Source organism: Eretmochelys imbricata, chromosome 3 (assembly GCF_965152235.1).
Source record: "Eretmochelys imbricata isolate rEreImb1 chromosome 3, rEreImb1.hap1, whole genome shotgun sequence".
Taxonomy (NCBI): domain Eukaryota; kingdom Metazoa; phylum Chordata; order Testudines; family Cheloniidae; genus Eretmochelys; species Eretmochelys imbricata.
Window position 1 is genome coordinate 82,538,515 of NC_135574.1, and position 14,697 is coordinate 82,553,211.

A 14,697-nucleotide genomic window follows, 5' to 3' on the forward strand; every position below is an offset into this window, starting at 1 on the left:
CCTGTGGCCTGGCCAAATCTTGCAGGCCATCAATATCATTTGCATATACAATGCATTGTTTCACTACAGCACGAAGTAGTAGGCTAACAGGAAACTTGGGAACAGGCCTTCCCTGTCTGCCCTCTCTAAAAGGAAACACACACCCAGCTTCAGTACTGAAAAGTATTCATGGACCTGAGGTGCACTGAGGCTCTGTGAAACCAAACCCGTGGCTTTGATTGTGATTGGAAAAGCAGGAGACGCTCAAGAGGGGACGGCAGGCAGTGAAAACCCAGGTGATCTGCAGGAAAGATGTGCTGAACCACTTGAATATACTTAGCAAATCCTCCTTGTCTGGATAGGCTGGGATCCACGTATCTCCTGGCTTAGTGTGTGTTCTCTGACACACACAAGTTCTCACCACACCGCTATTACCCTTAGACCCGCTTCCCACTTCCCAGGCCCCATAACCCTCCCCCAAAATCACCTTTCATGATGATCTTCTATTGCGATCTACCTAGTGTAGGTTTTTCTAAAGAGGCCAACAGACACCAAGACCATTCAGACTTGCATTGGTTTGTCCTTTGTGGCCCTCGCCCTTGGCTACTCCCAGCTGCAGGTGCTTTTTCTTCTCTACTTCCTTCCTTTCAATTCTTTCTCTTGGTATTTAGGAAAGGCTTTTGCAAAAGGGTCGGATTTACACTGTGCTTTATAGTAGTCAGGCCTGGAGTCTTTCTAAGCTCTGCAGAGACATGGTGCCTTATACACTAAGGCCTCTTTACACCACTCAGCCAGCATAGAGAGGCATTAATATAAAAGGGAATAAGATCCATGGGCTCTCTGCCTTCTTGCCGTTGAGCAGTTATCACGTATACTATTCACCTGAGCCAGACAAGGGGCAGGGGCCTTGTCTTGTGAAGTGCTTTGAATAGGGCTGTATTCAAAGAGAGCACTGCATAAATAGAGTACACAGGGTACTAATGGAAAGTGGGGCAACGTAGGGAAGAGTCTGGCAACAGCCAGAGGGAAATGGATTGTCACAGGGCAGCCCTGTGTTCTCCTCTCAGGGATAGCTCATTATAGGGGTGTTCTCTTGTTTTTACAAAGGCTAGAGCCATGTTTCTCAACTGTTTTGATACCAGGGACGGGCTTGCTGCCTTCCTAAACTGTGCCAAGGAGATCTCAGGGACTGGCGCAGGTCCACAGATTGGTCATTGAGAATTTGCTCCTGGGTGACACAGCCATGGTACTCCATTGAATGCACTGGATTTACTCCTCACTGATATCAGAGTAAATGACAGGAGAATCAGGCCCTGTATTAGCAAAAGAGTCACAGCACGGACACCGAAATGCAGATATGCCAGGGGCGGAAAGTGGCAGGTGCTGAACAGTGCACAGCAAGACTACATGCCAGTTTAGGACCAGAGGTGAAGAATTCCTTACCCAGCCGAAAAAGGAGGGGGAATTTACAGTAGGTAGAAACAGTGTAAGTTTGGCCAGCAGACAAGCAGGCTGGAATTAACACCCTCCCTCTTGCTGCCCTAACACCATATTGAGACTTTGGTTCAGTAGGGTCTTGCTCCTGGCAACCTTTTACTCCCGCAAGTAGGCCCCACTGACATCAATGGGACTGCACATGCATGTAAGCGTTTGCAGGAATGGGCCCTAAAAGGGAAGAGTGCCACATAGTCAATAACCAGGCATCACGCCACCGTGGAAGAGAAAAACTAGGCAAATATCAGGAACGTGGCAATATCTTAGTGTGCCAGGGTGCTGTTTTTTTTAAATAAACCATACCGAGTGATACGTATTTACATGCACTAGCCCCTCTTGGAGCACAGGCAATTTGTGCAGGTAACTCCCATTACCATTAAGGGAAGCCGTTCACATAAATCCCGGACACATTAATGGCCGACGAGCCCCCTTTGTGTAGGATTTCGTGTTGCTGCATTTAGTAAGCGCAGTGTAAATGTGGCTAACTTAATATGCAAATACATTCAAATATTTTCTGAGCCATAAGAGATAGTTACCAGGCACATCTCTCATTCATCGTTTATAGGGAAATAGATGGAGGCTGACAGATGAAATCAGGAGATAAATGTTATGAATATATTTTTTCTGTTGCAGTGGGGGAAAGGACATAGAATCTCTGCCTGTACATAAATAATGATAATAAATAGAGTTTCTCTCAGATGCTCTGTCTTCTGTTTAGTTCATTTTTTGTGTGCTGGGCACCCACCTCCAAATCCTTGTTTCTTGCATTGCCATTCTGTCTTGGTTAAACTGGGCTCCCTCCCACCCACCCCCTGGGCAGTAGACTAATGCTCTGTAATTTTAACGGGTTACTCATTCAGGGTCTCATTGGTAACTTGGCAGCTTCCCAACTTGCATGAATGAAGCGGACCTTCCTTGGAAAGATGGGTCACCCCTCTTTAACCCTTTGGTTTCCCGACACCAAAAGCCAAGTGTATTCAATAATGGCCTTTGGAGTCAGGGAGGAAAAAGACAATAAAAAAACTAACTCACTCTTACATTTTTCTCCTGGGATTGTTTGACAGGGTACCAATGGGAGAGTGTCAGAACAAAGTCAATGGTGCTGCATAGCAGAAGAAAACAAATTTTTGCACCAAGGAAACTTTTCAAATGTAGTGGACAGTATATTAATCCATCTCCTTAAATCCCTCAAGTCACTCAGGCAATAGGTGTGACTGAAAGATGCCTTGCACAGAGGTGTATCCTCCAAAGGGCACTGAACTGTTCTTTATTTCCCTTTCACACCAACATGTCCCATTACATTTGTACTTAGTTCGTTGGTTTACTCTTTGCTATGTCTCTCTCTCTTTAGGAAAAGTCCTAAATAACAACTTTTCCACAGGTTTAGGGTCAGGGTTTTTTAACCCACCCTAGGAATTTCAAAAGAGAATGATATCCCTGCTACCGAATTCAGTAGGATGGTTCAAAGAAATCTATAACAAGGATCTCATTATTTATTACATTCTCTAGAACCCCACTGCTTTCATCCCTGTTAAATTCTCAAGCTTGTGGGGAGACTCTGAACTCCTCCCAGGGATGTTCGAGCCCAGTCTGCATGTATAGACAGGGGAGAGAGGGCCTAGGAGAAGAACTAAATAATCACACTTTCCACCTGCTCAAGCCTTTTTTCAGTGGCGGTTCTCCAAGAACTTTACAGGCGACACATGCTTTTTTTGTTTGGTGCTTAACTAAACCAGAAACCCAGTCCAGCATACTCAGGAATGAAGACTTAATATTCAACAATTCAGTCCTAATTTGCTCAGATACAAATGGAGATCATCAGCAAAGAAGAAAATATGCTTAGTCTCCAAACTATAATTCCATCATGCTACATGCCCCGGCAATTTCTCCCTAGTTATCAGTCCCAGGCCCCTTTCCCTCCTTTGACCACTGCTTCCCATTTAAAACAAAAAACAAAAAAAATCCACTTTATTATTAGGCCCAAGTATTATTTCTGGTGAAATTGGAGGAACCCTCATCCAGGATTTCTCTCTCTCTCCTGTTTCTATCTTTTTTATTTCTACGCATATGTTCCCAGTGCCTCTCCTAAGTGCACAGCATTTGTAAACTTATGTTTAAATTTCATAAATGAAGCCATTTTATATAAAACATCCAAAAAACCCCAGTTGCTTTATAACATTTCTGTCATCCTTTGGCTTCTTTCTTCCCCTCCTGAAAGATGCTTAGCTACTAAGGCGTTGGGTGCAATATGAATACATTAGTCAGAGTGGATAAAATGTGCTTATGAGGACACTAGCAGGTTGGTTGGGAGGTGGCCTTTCTGGGAGTGGAACACAGACTCAATGGTTCCATCAGTGGCACAGGTAGGTCAGGAAAAGTGGGTATGGATGCTGCCTGTGAACATGTGGATTTCTCAGTGGTTAGCCCAGCTTTACGTTTATACAGGTATATGAATCAAACCAAAACTCTTTCAGAAAAGTGCTGGTGTATATAGAAATTTCTACAATGTTCTGCCCTATCCTCTTAGCCTCTCAAAACTCAGGCTGTGACAGACTCTGATGAGACTGCAATTGAATTACATCCCATATCTAATTACTGAGGTAATTTCAGAGAGGAAAGGGAGATTTCATATCAAGGAGGCCGGGGGGTCTGTCTTGAGGTTAAGGCACCACTAAGGACAGCTTGGCTTCATTCCCAGCTCGGCTTCATTCCCAGCTCTGCTACAGCCATCCTGAGGGAGCTTGGGCAAGTCACAATCTGTCTCCCTCCCCAGCTATAAAATGGGAACAACAGCACATGGTTTCTTGTCTCTTTATGCTGTAAGTTATTGGAGAGAGTTCCTCATTCAAACTATGGCCTAGCAAAATGGGTCCCTAATCTTGGTGGGAGCCTCCAGACATCTATTAATAACTATTAATAATAAATCCAACTGTGGAATTACACAGGGTCTGTGGCCTGGAATCTCACATGTCTTAGGGGAGTTGCTTGCCCTGTTTGAAGAATGATATAATGGGGTTATTTGGGGTGGGATGGTCTTTCAAGGACTTCATATCCCCAGGGATTTCCCCCTCACTGTGGGAAGTTGTCTCTCTCTTTACGTAGAGTGGGATGAAGGGGGAAAGGGGTGGGGGGGTGGAGTGGGAGTGCAGCATAAAGCCCCTCTTGAAAACTGTTGTTGCCAAGCCAACCTGATCCTTTAAATGGACATATCAGGGAGGCATTTCCCTCCAGGGACCTGTCTTGCTAAAACACCTCCACTTTTCAAAAGCTAAAAGAAATATATGCTACAGCACAAGGGAGCTCTTCCTCACCTATCTCTGCAGGGGAGGTTCAATCAGTCTAGTCTTTCCTGGAGGTATCTGGAAACACTGTAGAATGCTCTCTGGGATGCATTGTTAGAGACTTGCCTCTCCCTGTGGCATCAGGTACCAGCCACTGCTGCAAGTGGGATTCTGATGGAACAGTCACGTGCTCTGGCAAAGCCTGTGTTTTTCTCTCTCTTTTATCAACTGCACCACACCTGAAGTGTCAGGAGAATGTCCTCCTTAACAAATTGCATTGCTAGAATGAAACCTTAATGTGCAGAATTAAAAGCCCTGGTTACGGCCTGAGCTTGCCCAAGACCTTCCTTCATCTCTGGTGCAGAGGTTCAGCTCTCAGTTAATTATCAAACCAACTTTGGGCATCTTACCCAGTGCAATTGTGAAAATAAATATGTTAATGATAAGCTAATCTATTAAAAACAGAGGGAGTTGAACAGAAATATCTATTGTGGAAAAAAGTGGGAAGTTTATTGTACACTGCCCTCCCCTCACCGGTTACATTCTGCACTGCTCTGCTCAGTGCACTGATGTACAGGCCAAAACGCAGAGAATCAGGCAAGTGCCAGGAAAATGTGTGCGCACAATGCACAAATAGAGCATCTCTATCACTTAGAGTTACAGGCTCTCCCTCAGCAGAAAGTGCCCCCCCAAACACACACTTCACACCTGAGGAGCAATTCAAAGAGGAAAGTAGCTGATTTTTACAAACAACTTGTCTTGCTTGAGATCACAAATGAGGTCATACTAGTGTTATGTCACACTAAGGTGACATGCTACTTCTTGTGCTGCATCTTAAATTAACCCCTTGTGTTTAAGAAATCAACACTTCTGTCACAGTTGCCTTAACCATCTGTGTAGATCATGCTCAGACATACTTGTTTTACATAGACACCTGCTCAACATTCAGTATAGCATCAATACCAAGAAGGATATGCCGAGAAAGTGTGCACATGATGCAACAGGTTGAGAAGAGCCTGTTGACCAGCACACATACAATGTATGCAAATGTACATATGTGGATATGTGTATAACCTCTGCGGAGGATAAATTCAACACTAGGATTTAAAATCATTTCAAGTTCTGACCCTGTAGGCGTCATTTTATTCATGTGAGTAGTCCCACTGAAATCAATGAAACACCACTGGGAGTACTTCTGTGAGTAGAGGTAAGGATGCGTGTATGTGTTCGCAGGATCAGAACCAAAATGTGGATCTCCCTAAATCATTCATTAAGCGGACAGACTAATGTTCCATGGGTCATTTAAAATGCTGGAGAGACAAGGGCCAGGTTCTTGGCCCCAGCCCTGGCAGTGTTGCTCTGCCCCAGCACCTTGAAGTGGTTGAAAAGTTGCCCAAGCAGGTGAGGGGAGGATTTCCCCTGAGAGAGGGAAATAATCTGCTCCGACACCCTCCGCATAGGGTTGTGTGGGAATGGGACAAGGTGAAAAACATGTTACTCCATTTGATCCTCAGCCAGCATCGCAGTCCCTCTAGAACCACGGCAGCTGATGTCATTTCAAGCAGCCCTAATTTCAGATGCTTTAAGTTACACCAACCCAGGATCACGGGCATGGAAAAGTGGCTTAGAGGCACTTTCCCCTCCCTAGTCCAAACTCCCCTGACCTGGGCCAAATTTACCGTCAGCACAGCTGAGGCTCTGGCCTCTGATGTTTAGACAATCTCTAATATAAAGAATATCAGGCTTCTTTCAGAGTTTCCTTCAGCTCCTGTTGGGTTCCAGCCTTACAAACTGCAGTCAAGACCACCTAATTGCAATTAAGAAGTTTTCAGAAGGGATTGCCTAGTTACCTGGAATTCTTATGCCTGCCATATATTTTCCAGTTACTAATTAATATTCATTATGATCCAGATATGCATTTGGTAAAGTGCTAATGGCTCCTTTTTGCCAGCTACCTTTTGACGGAGAGCTACACAGACAGACATATGCATAAAGGAGCAGGAAGGGTTTTCAGAAGAAAAGTGTACCTCAGTAGAGATAGGGCTTTGGGGTGCTCTGGTGCACACAAAGAGGTTGGGGTCGGGAAAGGGATGGCTGGAAAAGGGAAACTTTTTCCTTCCCACCAGCAAAAAGAACAACAAGTGAAAACATGTGGAGAGCAAAAGGCTTGGACTGTAGTTCAGAGTATCCTGTGTGATGAAAATCAGTGGGAGTACGGAAAGGTGGACTCAGAACAAGAGCAAACCATCCAGTACAAGAAGAATTATCCATCCTTCCATGTAACATAACTACCCATCCAGTTTCAGAGTAACAGCCGTGTTAGTCTGTATTCGCAAAAAGAAAAGGAGTACTTGTGGCACCTTAGAGACTAACCAATTTATTTGAGCATGAGCTTTCGTGAGCTACAGCTCACTTCATCAGATACATACCGTGGAAACTGCAGCAGACTTTATATATACACAGAGAATATGAAACAATACCTCCTCCCACCCCACTGTCCTGCTGGTAATAGCTTATCTAAAGTAATCGTCAGGTTAGGCCATTTCCAGCACAAATCCAGGTTTTCTCACCCTCCACCCCCCCACACAAATTCACTCTCCTGCTGGTGGGGTGGGAGGAGGTATTGTTTCATATTCTCTGTGTATATATAAAGTCTGCTGCAGTTTCCACGGTATGTATCTGATGAAGTGAGCTGTAGCTCACGAAAGCTCATGCTCAAATAAATTGGTTAGTCTCTAAGGTGCCACAAGTACTCCTTTTCTTTTTACCCATCCAGTGTTTGTTCTGTCCAATTTTACACTATTTCCTTCAGGTAGCACGCAATCTTAGTCAACAACCTCTAGTTTTCATGATGTTTTAAGGCAATTAACCCCCCACCCCCCACAACATTAGGCATTTAAATGATTAGTTAGGAAAATTTAACCACACCCTCACCTCTTCTGCCAAATCCTTCACCCTTGTCAGTCGAAAAACTTGGTGCAAAGAGGCTAGTTTAGACTGTATTTAAATATATATATGTCAATAACAAATTAATTAGCATCTTTAACACACATCAACTGTAATTCTCTTGCACGTGTGCATAGAACAATGTGTAATCTCCCTGACACAGTCGTGAATGAGCTTTTAAGAACATAGCAAAAAGGAAAGATAATTTTGTTTCCCTTCTTCAGGAAGCCAATTCTTCATATGGCAACACCTTAAAACAAATAATATATTCCAGAAATACGTTTTCATTCAAAGTGAGATTGGCATGTCTCCCATTGTACAAATAGACACTATTAATTATTGTTCCTTCACTGTCCAGTGAAACCCATGGTAGCAGTCACCTGCTAAATATGGTCACTAGTTCTAATGGCCAGCAAGATGATTTCCAGCCATCTGAGAGTTCCTTCACATTAGGATTAGTACTAACCCTTTCCTTCACCCACTATACAGCTGGGGCGGGGCGGAAGAGGACCCTAGGGGAAAAATTCTATTTCTTCTTACTAACACCTCCCTTTTACAATGTTACACTCTGAAGATGTGATACTGCTGAAAATACCAGTATGGACAGCACCTAATCTAATGGAAACCAGTGGAAAGACCTTCACTGACTTCAGTGGGCTTTGGATCAGGTCCACCGAGCCTAAGGATTTTGCTTCTTCAAATTTTGCCTTGTAACCCGGTTCTTCCAAACTTTCTCGTTCTCACCAAATGGTTTCCTGACACACCTCGCCAGCCCCCTGCCTGACCTGGCCTGTGTCTGTAGGGCTTGTTTTTATTTGCCTCGTTTATCTCCGTTGCCAGTAGTTTGGGGCAGAGAATGTGTCTCCCTCTCTGATTTGTACATGCCATGTACATGTTTTGTATGTATAGAGAATAACAAAATAACTCTGCTAGTTAGCTGGAGTGGCGTAAGGGCCTTCCTTAACAGGGAAGAATTCCTGCTTAGCCCTTACTGGGCGGACATTGGCCTTTTGTGCAAGGACAAGCACAAATAATAGAAATAATCACTTAAAGTAATCGGGCATTTCTCTCTCTTTCTACTGTTGGAGTCTTGAGCCCTCTGCCTTCAGCGGCCCCATGCTACATTGAGACTTAGAAGATGTCTACACTGCAGTTAGACACCTGCGGCTGGCCCGTGCCAGCTGACTCAGGCTCGCGGGGCTCGGGCTAAGGGGCTGTTTAATTGAGGTGCAGACGTTCAGGCTCAAACTGGAGCCCAGGCTCTAGGATCCTGTGAGGGGGAGTTGTCCCAGAGCTTGGGCTCCAGCCCAACCCAGAACAGCTACACTGCAATGAAACAGCCCTGCGAGCCCGCATCAGCTGGCCCAGACCAGCGGTAGGTGTCTAACCGCAGTGTAGGCATACCTTAGACATATGAACAATAGCACTGAGCCCAAAGGCCAGCCTGTGAGAGTGCCGTTTCAGGGGAGGTCCCAAGGAACTTTCCCTCCCATTTGTATGGCCTACAAAGGCCAAGGAGAACACAGGCACTGCTCCCTCCATGCTCTCCTGGAGGCACACCGCATCCCAAAGCATGTGGGGAGGGCAAGGGGGCAGCACCATGGCTATTTCCGCCATTTGCAGTGGTCCACAGAGCAAGTGTATATTGCAGTGCCCCCTGCAGGGATGCAAGTGCAGCTGCACTCGAGCGGCATGCTGTGGGGCTCAGAGAGGCACCTGGAGGGGGTGCAACTCAGCACAGGACTGCACCTTAAAGATACCATTGAGCCCAAAGAGATGGCAGGGATAAGGAAAGGTTTGCAGGTTCAGGTTTCCAAAAAGACCCAGATGCACGGAGGATTGGAATGAGATCGGGGCATCCTGCTTTTCTTCACTGCCTCGAGACTGTGATATTATTGCCTGTGACAGACCAACACACTGTGACAGCTGGAAGTCTTGTCACTAGTCTACTCTTGCCCTCTCATCGGTCCTCCTGCTGCCTCCCAGTTGAAACGCGCAGCGAAGGGACAGGGGCATGGAGTCAGGGTGTGAGCCCAGAGGAGAACAAAGCTGTACTGCAGCAGCAAAGGCTCCACTATGGAACATGAAGTTAAAAAATAAATCTTGCCATTGATTAAAGAATGAGTCGCGAGCCGTTGTGCTTGGAAGACGCTTCGTTTCATTTTGTTGTGAATATGCTCTTTTGAGAGCTAAGCTGCAGTCTCTTGCGAGGGTAGCCCCCGACCGCTGCCCCGTACACAGCTGTCAGTATGCCTGATGGACAGTGCAGGCTCTCAGTGTCCCAGAGCTGCGAACCAAGGAACCGCCTCTTCACGCTGAGTTGCAGGGTGGCTTCAGTAAGCAGGGCTTTCAGATGCCGTGTACACAAGTTGTTCGTGGCACACCCCACTCAACACCCCACTTTCTAACTTCACCTCAGACGGACTAGAATCAGTCAGGGATGGGGGTGGTTAATAGTACGTTACATTATGTTATAGAAAGAAAAAAATACATGGCAAAATTAAATTGAATATTCTTAAAGTTCTAGGGATGACACATCTGAAATATACCGTAACTCTATAACCCTGCATTGTCCATTTTTAGTAGAAACAAACAAGTACATTTTGTGGCAAGCACAGAGCTCAGGGGATGCCTGAGAAAGATATTGCTCTGCAGTGTCTTCTTTATAGGCAATCTGGTCCCTCATTCATTCATACTTTATCAGCTGCTGTTGGATTTCAGGATGTTGCCAAACTTAAAAAATCAACGATTTATACTAATTCTTTTCTGCATAGTGTCCACCATTGTATTAAGAGTGCTCTGGTTACACCATTGCAAATAGGTCTATGAAAAAAATAGCAAATCTATCCAGCAGCCCCCTTTGGACAAGACTGCATCACCACAGACTTTAACAATGGGTTTGTCTCAAGAGTTTTTGATCGAGCCCAGGAAGTGAGGGGTTTTGTTATTGTTCCCCAGAAGCGTAAGATAAACAGCACCCAGCAGTGGAATTCTTTCTGGCACAAAGTGTGGCTTGCATTGACTAAATAACTGTGTTTCTGTCTTTTATTGTACAGGAAAAATCAATATGAGATCTTAGTTTCAAAAAGTCACCTGTGGCTAGATAGGACTGGAAGCTCCTGGGTCTAAACAAGATCTCTAAAACTGGGCATTCAGAACTAAAAGGCAGATCCTCAGCTGGTGTAAACGAAGACAGGTTTTTTGAAGTCAATGGAGCTATGACAATTTACACAAGCTGTTGACTGGCTCTAAATGTTTAATCTGAACTGAAAAGTGTCTGCACAGCATTTCTGAAGAAGCTGTACGTATTATCAGAACACAAAGGTAAGTTTTAGGGTACAGTCCTGTGGACACAAACAATTCTGCATCTTCCAGATATTGCTACCTAACCCCTTTTTAAATCTATTTCTCATTACTCTCTGTGTTATGCACCTTAAAGACCCATGGTCTATACTTGGTCAAAATGTCTCCAAAGTATTCTTAAAATAAAATACAGAATTAAAATTAAAGTCCCCCCCCCCAAACAGACGAGTTAGCACGTGTTCCTTCTGCAGCTTTCTACACTGGCTTTGGATTCCTGGAACTTGCCTCATCCATACTGAAAATCCCAATGCTATTTTGTTCTAACAAATTAGCAGGTTTCGATAAACCCCAAGCAAAGCAAATGGCATTCATAGCCTCTTTCATTTGAGCTCTGGAGAGAGAAACAACTTCCAGCTATGTCAATTGTTAAATTACTCACTGAGCCGGTGGGACTGCACCCTCTGTAAAAGATTTGCTCTTTGTAGACTGGACGGTGTGATGGCGTGTGAAGTTAAGGGACACATTTGAAGGGCTAACAGGAGTTGCACACACCCACCACCCAGGTGATGTGTGTCTACTTAATCAAGAAATTATTTGTGCCTGTTGTACCAATTTGTGTTCAAGCCTATCTTTAAAACATCTGAAAAGACAAATCAACTAAACTAAAGTGCCCTCCTCTGCGTCCTTTGTAAGTTAGATGCCTCTTGTCCTTAAAGGTAAAACCAGCACAAAAAAACACTGCCTCCGGCAATTGTCAGGTAAGGATCCTAAGGATTAAATCCAATTTAATACATGATTTGGGGGAATTAAAAAGATCATTTTTTAGATTGACTGCCCGAGGATCTACATTAAAAACCCAAATCCATGCTGTAAATACTGCTGCCCGCTATTCACGTTTCAAGGTAAGGAGCTTTTAAAAATGGAAGAGACATGCACCTGGCAAGGAAAAGAAAGAAAACCACTTTGATTTACATTTGAAAAAAGCATGAAGACACTCTATGTATTCAAAGAAATAGTTTAAATAGAGAAGCAGTTACGCTCATGGACTAGCAGAGACGCAGACAGACAAAACCTGCTGAATACACTGATACCCTGCACCTTTCTTTATTAAACTGTTCCTGAAAACACAATATTAGTAGCATGACTAAGTTAAGGTGTGGTTCAGTGTACATAGTAACTGTACAGCACGGTCACTGTATGCATGTATCACATACATACAGTGTGCAATTTAGGATTGCTAAAGTTATCATACAGCAGTGCATACAACAGAATGACAGCTGCTTAAAACAGGGCTCAACAACAAAAACAAGGCACAGAAGAAGCATGCATTCCCCTTACCTATTGCTTATGTTAAAACACTGATCAGTGTCTTACAGAGACCAGGTATTTCGACCTAACGGGCATATGACTTTCAGCACATGCACACAGACTATTGCAAAAGCCATCTTCTCCCTGTCTGTTAGCACACTGTAAGTCTCCAGCAGCTCAGCTCTCCAGCTGCAAACAGCTCATTAGACTAATGCATTCAGCACAGGCAGAAAACTCGATTTACCATAGCTACAGCAATGAATTTCCATTACGATGACAGCTTCAACCACATCATGTCCGGAAAACCAGCCAACCACTGCCTTTTAAAGAACACACACATTTTACACGCAGAAAAGGAGGCCTGTGTGTTGTTTCCTTTCGCTTAGCAGCTAAACTAAGAAAAAAAAATTGCCATTTAATTAATTTATTTATTTAAAATCCATACAAATTGAAAGGCAATGGCACTTTCACTTTTTTAAGAGCAATGTCTCTGGCAATAACATTAATGATATTATGATGATCAGAACGGGTGTTTGCAACATTTCTGTTTTAACTACCCCTCCTCTGTTGCCATAGAAACCAGACTGTATCATCATCTCTTTGTCCCGATCATGCGGCAATGTGGCCCAATATTGAGCTTACACGATTCCACAAACCTGAAGGATGAGTTGTTTGACTTTTGGTAATTAAAATAGAGATCAATGATTTGTTGCTGCAGATATTTCAGTTAATGATGCTACGTGCATTGGAATAGCTTTATACACACACACACTCAGATCTAGAGCGTGGAGTATAGCTGTACAGTACTATAGAGACGCACAGAAAACTGTATTCACAGTACATGAAAATATTGGGTTATGATCAGCATAACATTGTACTTTGTCAGGATAAGGAAGTTGCTTTTCCTGGCTTTGGGACTGTAAACACTTTCAAGAAGAAACTGCGTCCTCATTTATTTTGCACGGCGCTGAGCACAGTGGTGCTAAAAAAGCAACCCTATAATAAATACAATAAATAATTATCATAATCCCATCACGCTCCATTGCCTTTTCTGTTCTAGATAACGTTATACTAGGAAAGGGGCTGTTTAAAAGTGTTGCAAAGCTCCCTACTGTCCACTTCACATACTTGCATACATTGCTACTAAGTATTTATTACAAGCCAAAATGTACTGCTTACCAATATTCGGGCTATTCACATGAATGCTTTTGGGGGTACCTGTGATGGGCTTGATTGTGGTCTCACTTATACTGGTTTCACTCTGGGGTAACTTCACTGATTTCGGTGAAGTCACTTCTGATTTACAACTGCGTACACTGAGATCAGAACTGAACCCAGTATATTTACGAAGCAGCAGATGGAAAGAGAAAAAGAAACAAGAAAAATTCCACTCATACGAGTAAAAGCAGGAGGCCTAAGTCTTGACGCTTGATGTTCAGGCATGACATGTTAGCGAAACAGGGCTCTTTTTAAAAAGAGTTGGCTAGAACGGCATTCATCTGACATACAGCTATTAATCAACGATCTGCAGGTAAGATGAGACATTTCAACGTACACCACTAATTCCCTTCATGAAGAACGTGTGTGATATTAGTATTAGTGTGATTACAATGGTATTTTTTCCTTATTTGTTAAAAAATATAGTTCCAGAAACCTTAATATCTCAAAAAAAAAAAAAAAAAAGTGGGGGGTGAGGGTGCGGGGAAGAGATTGTGGATTGACAAAGCTGTTAAGCCCAACCGGCGCAATGCCGCATTTCTTGGCCATGTTGCTGATGTCAACAGGAGTTCCGCGTGTAAGGAAAATCATCAGACAAATCTGACCGACCTTTCTCCTCCTGTATATTTGTTTATGAAACCCATGTGATTGGCATGTGTGTGTGTATATGTGTTTAACAAGAGTAAAGGCAAGCTCCTCTCAGCTAAGGGTTTATGGCGGCTGCGGATCAGGTCCTAAATTCACTTTTTTCTCTTTGCTATTTGAAAAAGAACAAAAGCAAAAGCAGTACCACCAGGCCAGCACACATGAGGAACCCTACAGTCAAAAAACAAACAAACAAAACAAGGGAAAACTGATAACCTATGCAGATTTCAATTTCAAGTTTCCAATAGCTTTAACAATAACAATTATTAGTGATCAAAAAATATCTTGACAGGGTCTTTTTAAAGACTCTTCCTTCTCTTCTAATGTGTTAAAATTTTGGAGCATAATTCTCAGGCATCCCTCTCTTTTTACATTTTCCTCAGCAAATATGTTGTTGTGGTTTATCATGTCCAGTTATGTCAATCCTGTCATATGAGGTTACCAATGCCATCTAACATGAGCGGGTGACATAGCAGCTCAGAACCAAGACATCAGCCTGGACTGTTTGTTTGTTTTTAATTGC

The 14,697-nt window shown here is 43.5% G+C and overlaps 1 protein-coding gene across 1 annotated transcript in view; it reads right to left on the reverse strand.

Moving 5' to 3' along the window:
* Positions 1–11,470, reverse strand: part of SCML4 (Scm polycomb group protein like 4) — a 103,106-nt gene extending 91,636 nt beyond the window's left edge. Inside the window, exon 1 of the mRNA XM_077811699.1 lies at positions 11,443–11,470. The gene's annotated coding sequence lies outside the window, so the exon portion shown is untranslated. The remainder of the gene's footprint in view (positions 1–11,442) is intronic.
* Positions 11,471–14,697: the final 3,227 nt, after the last annotated feature.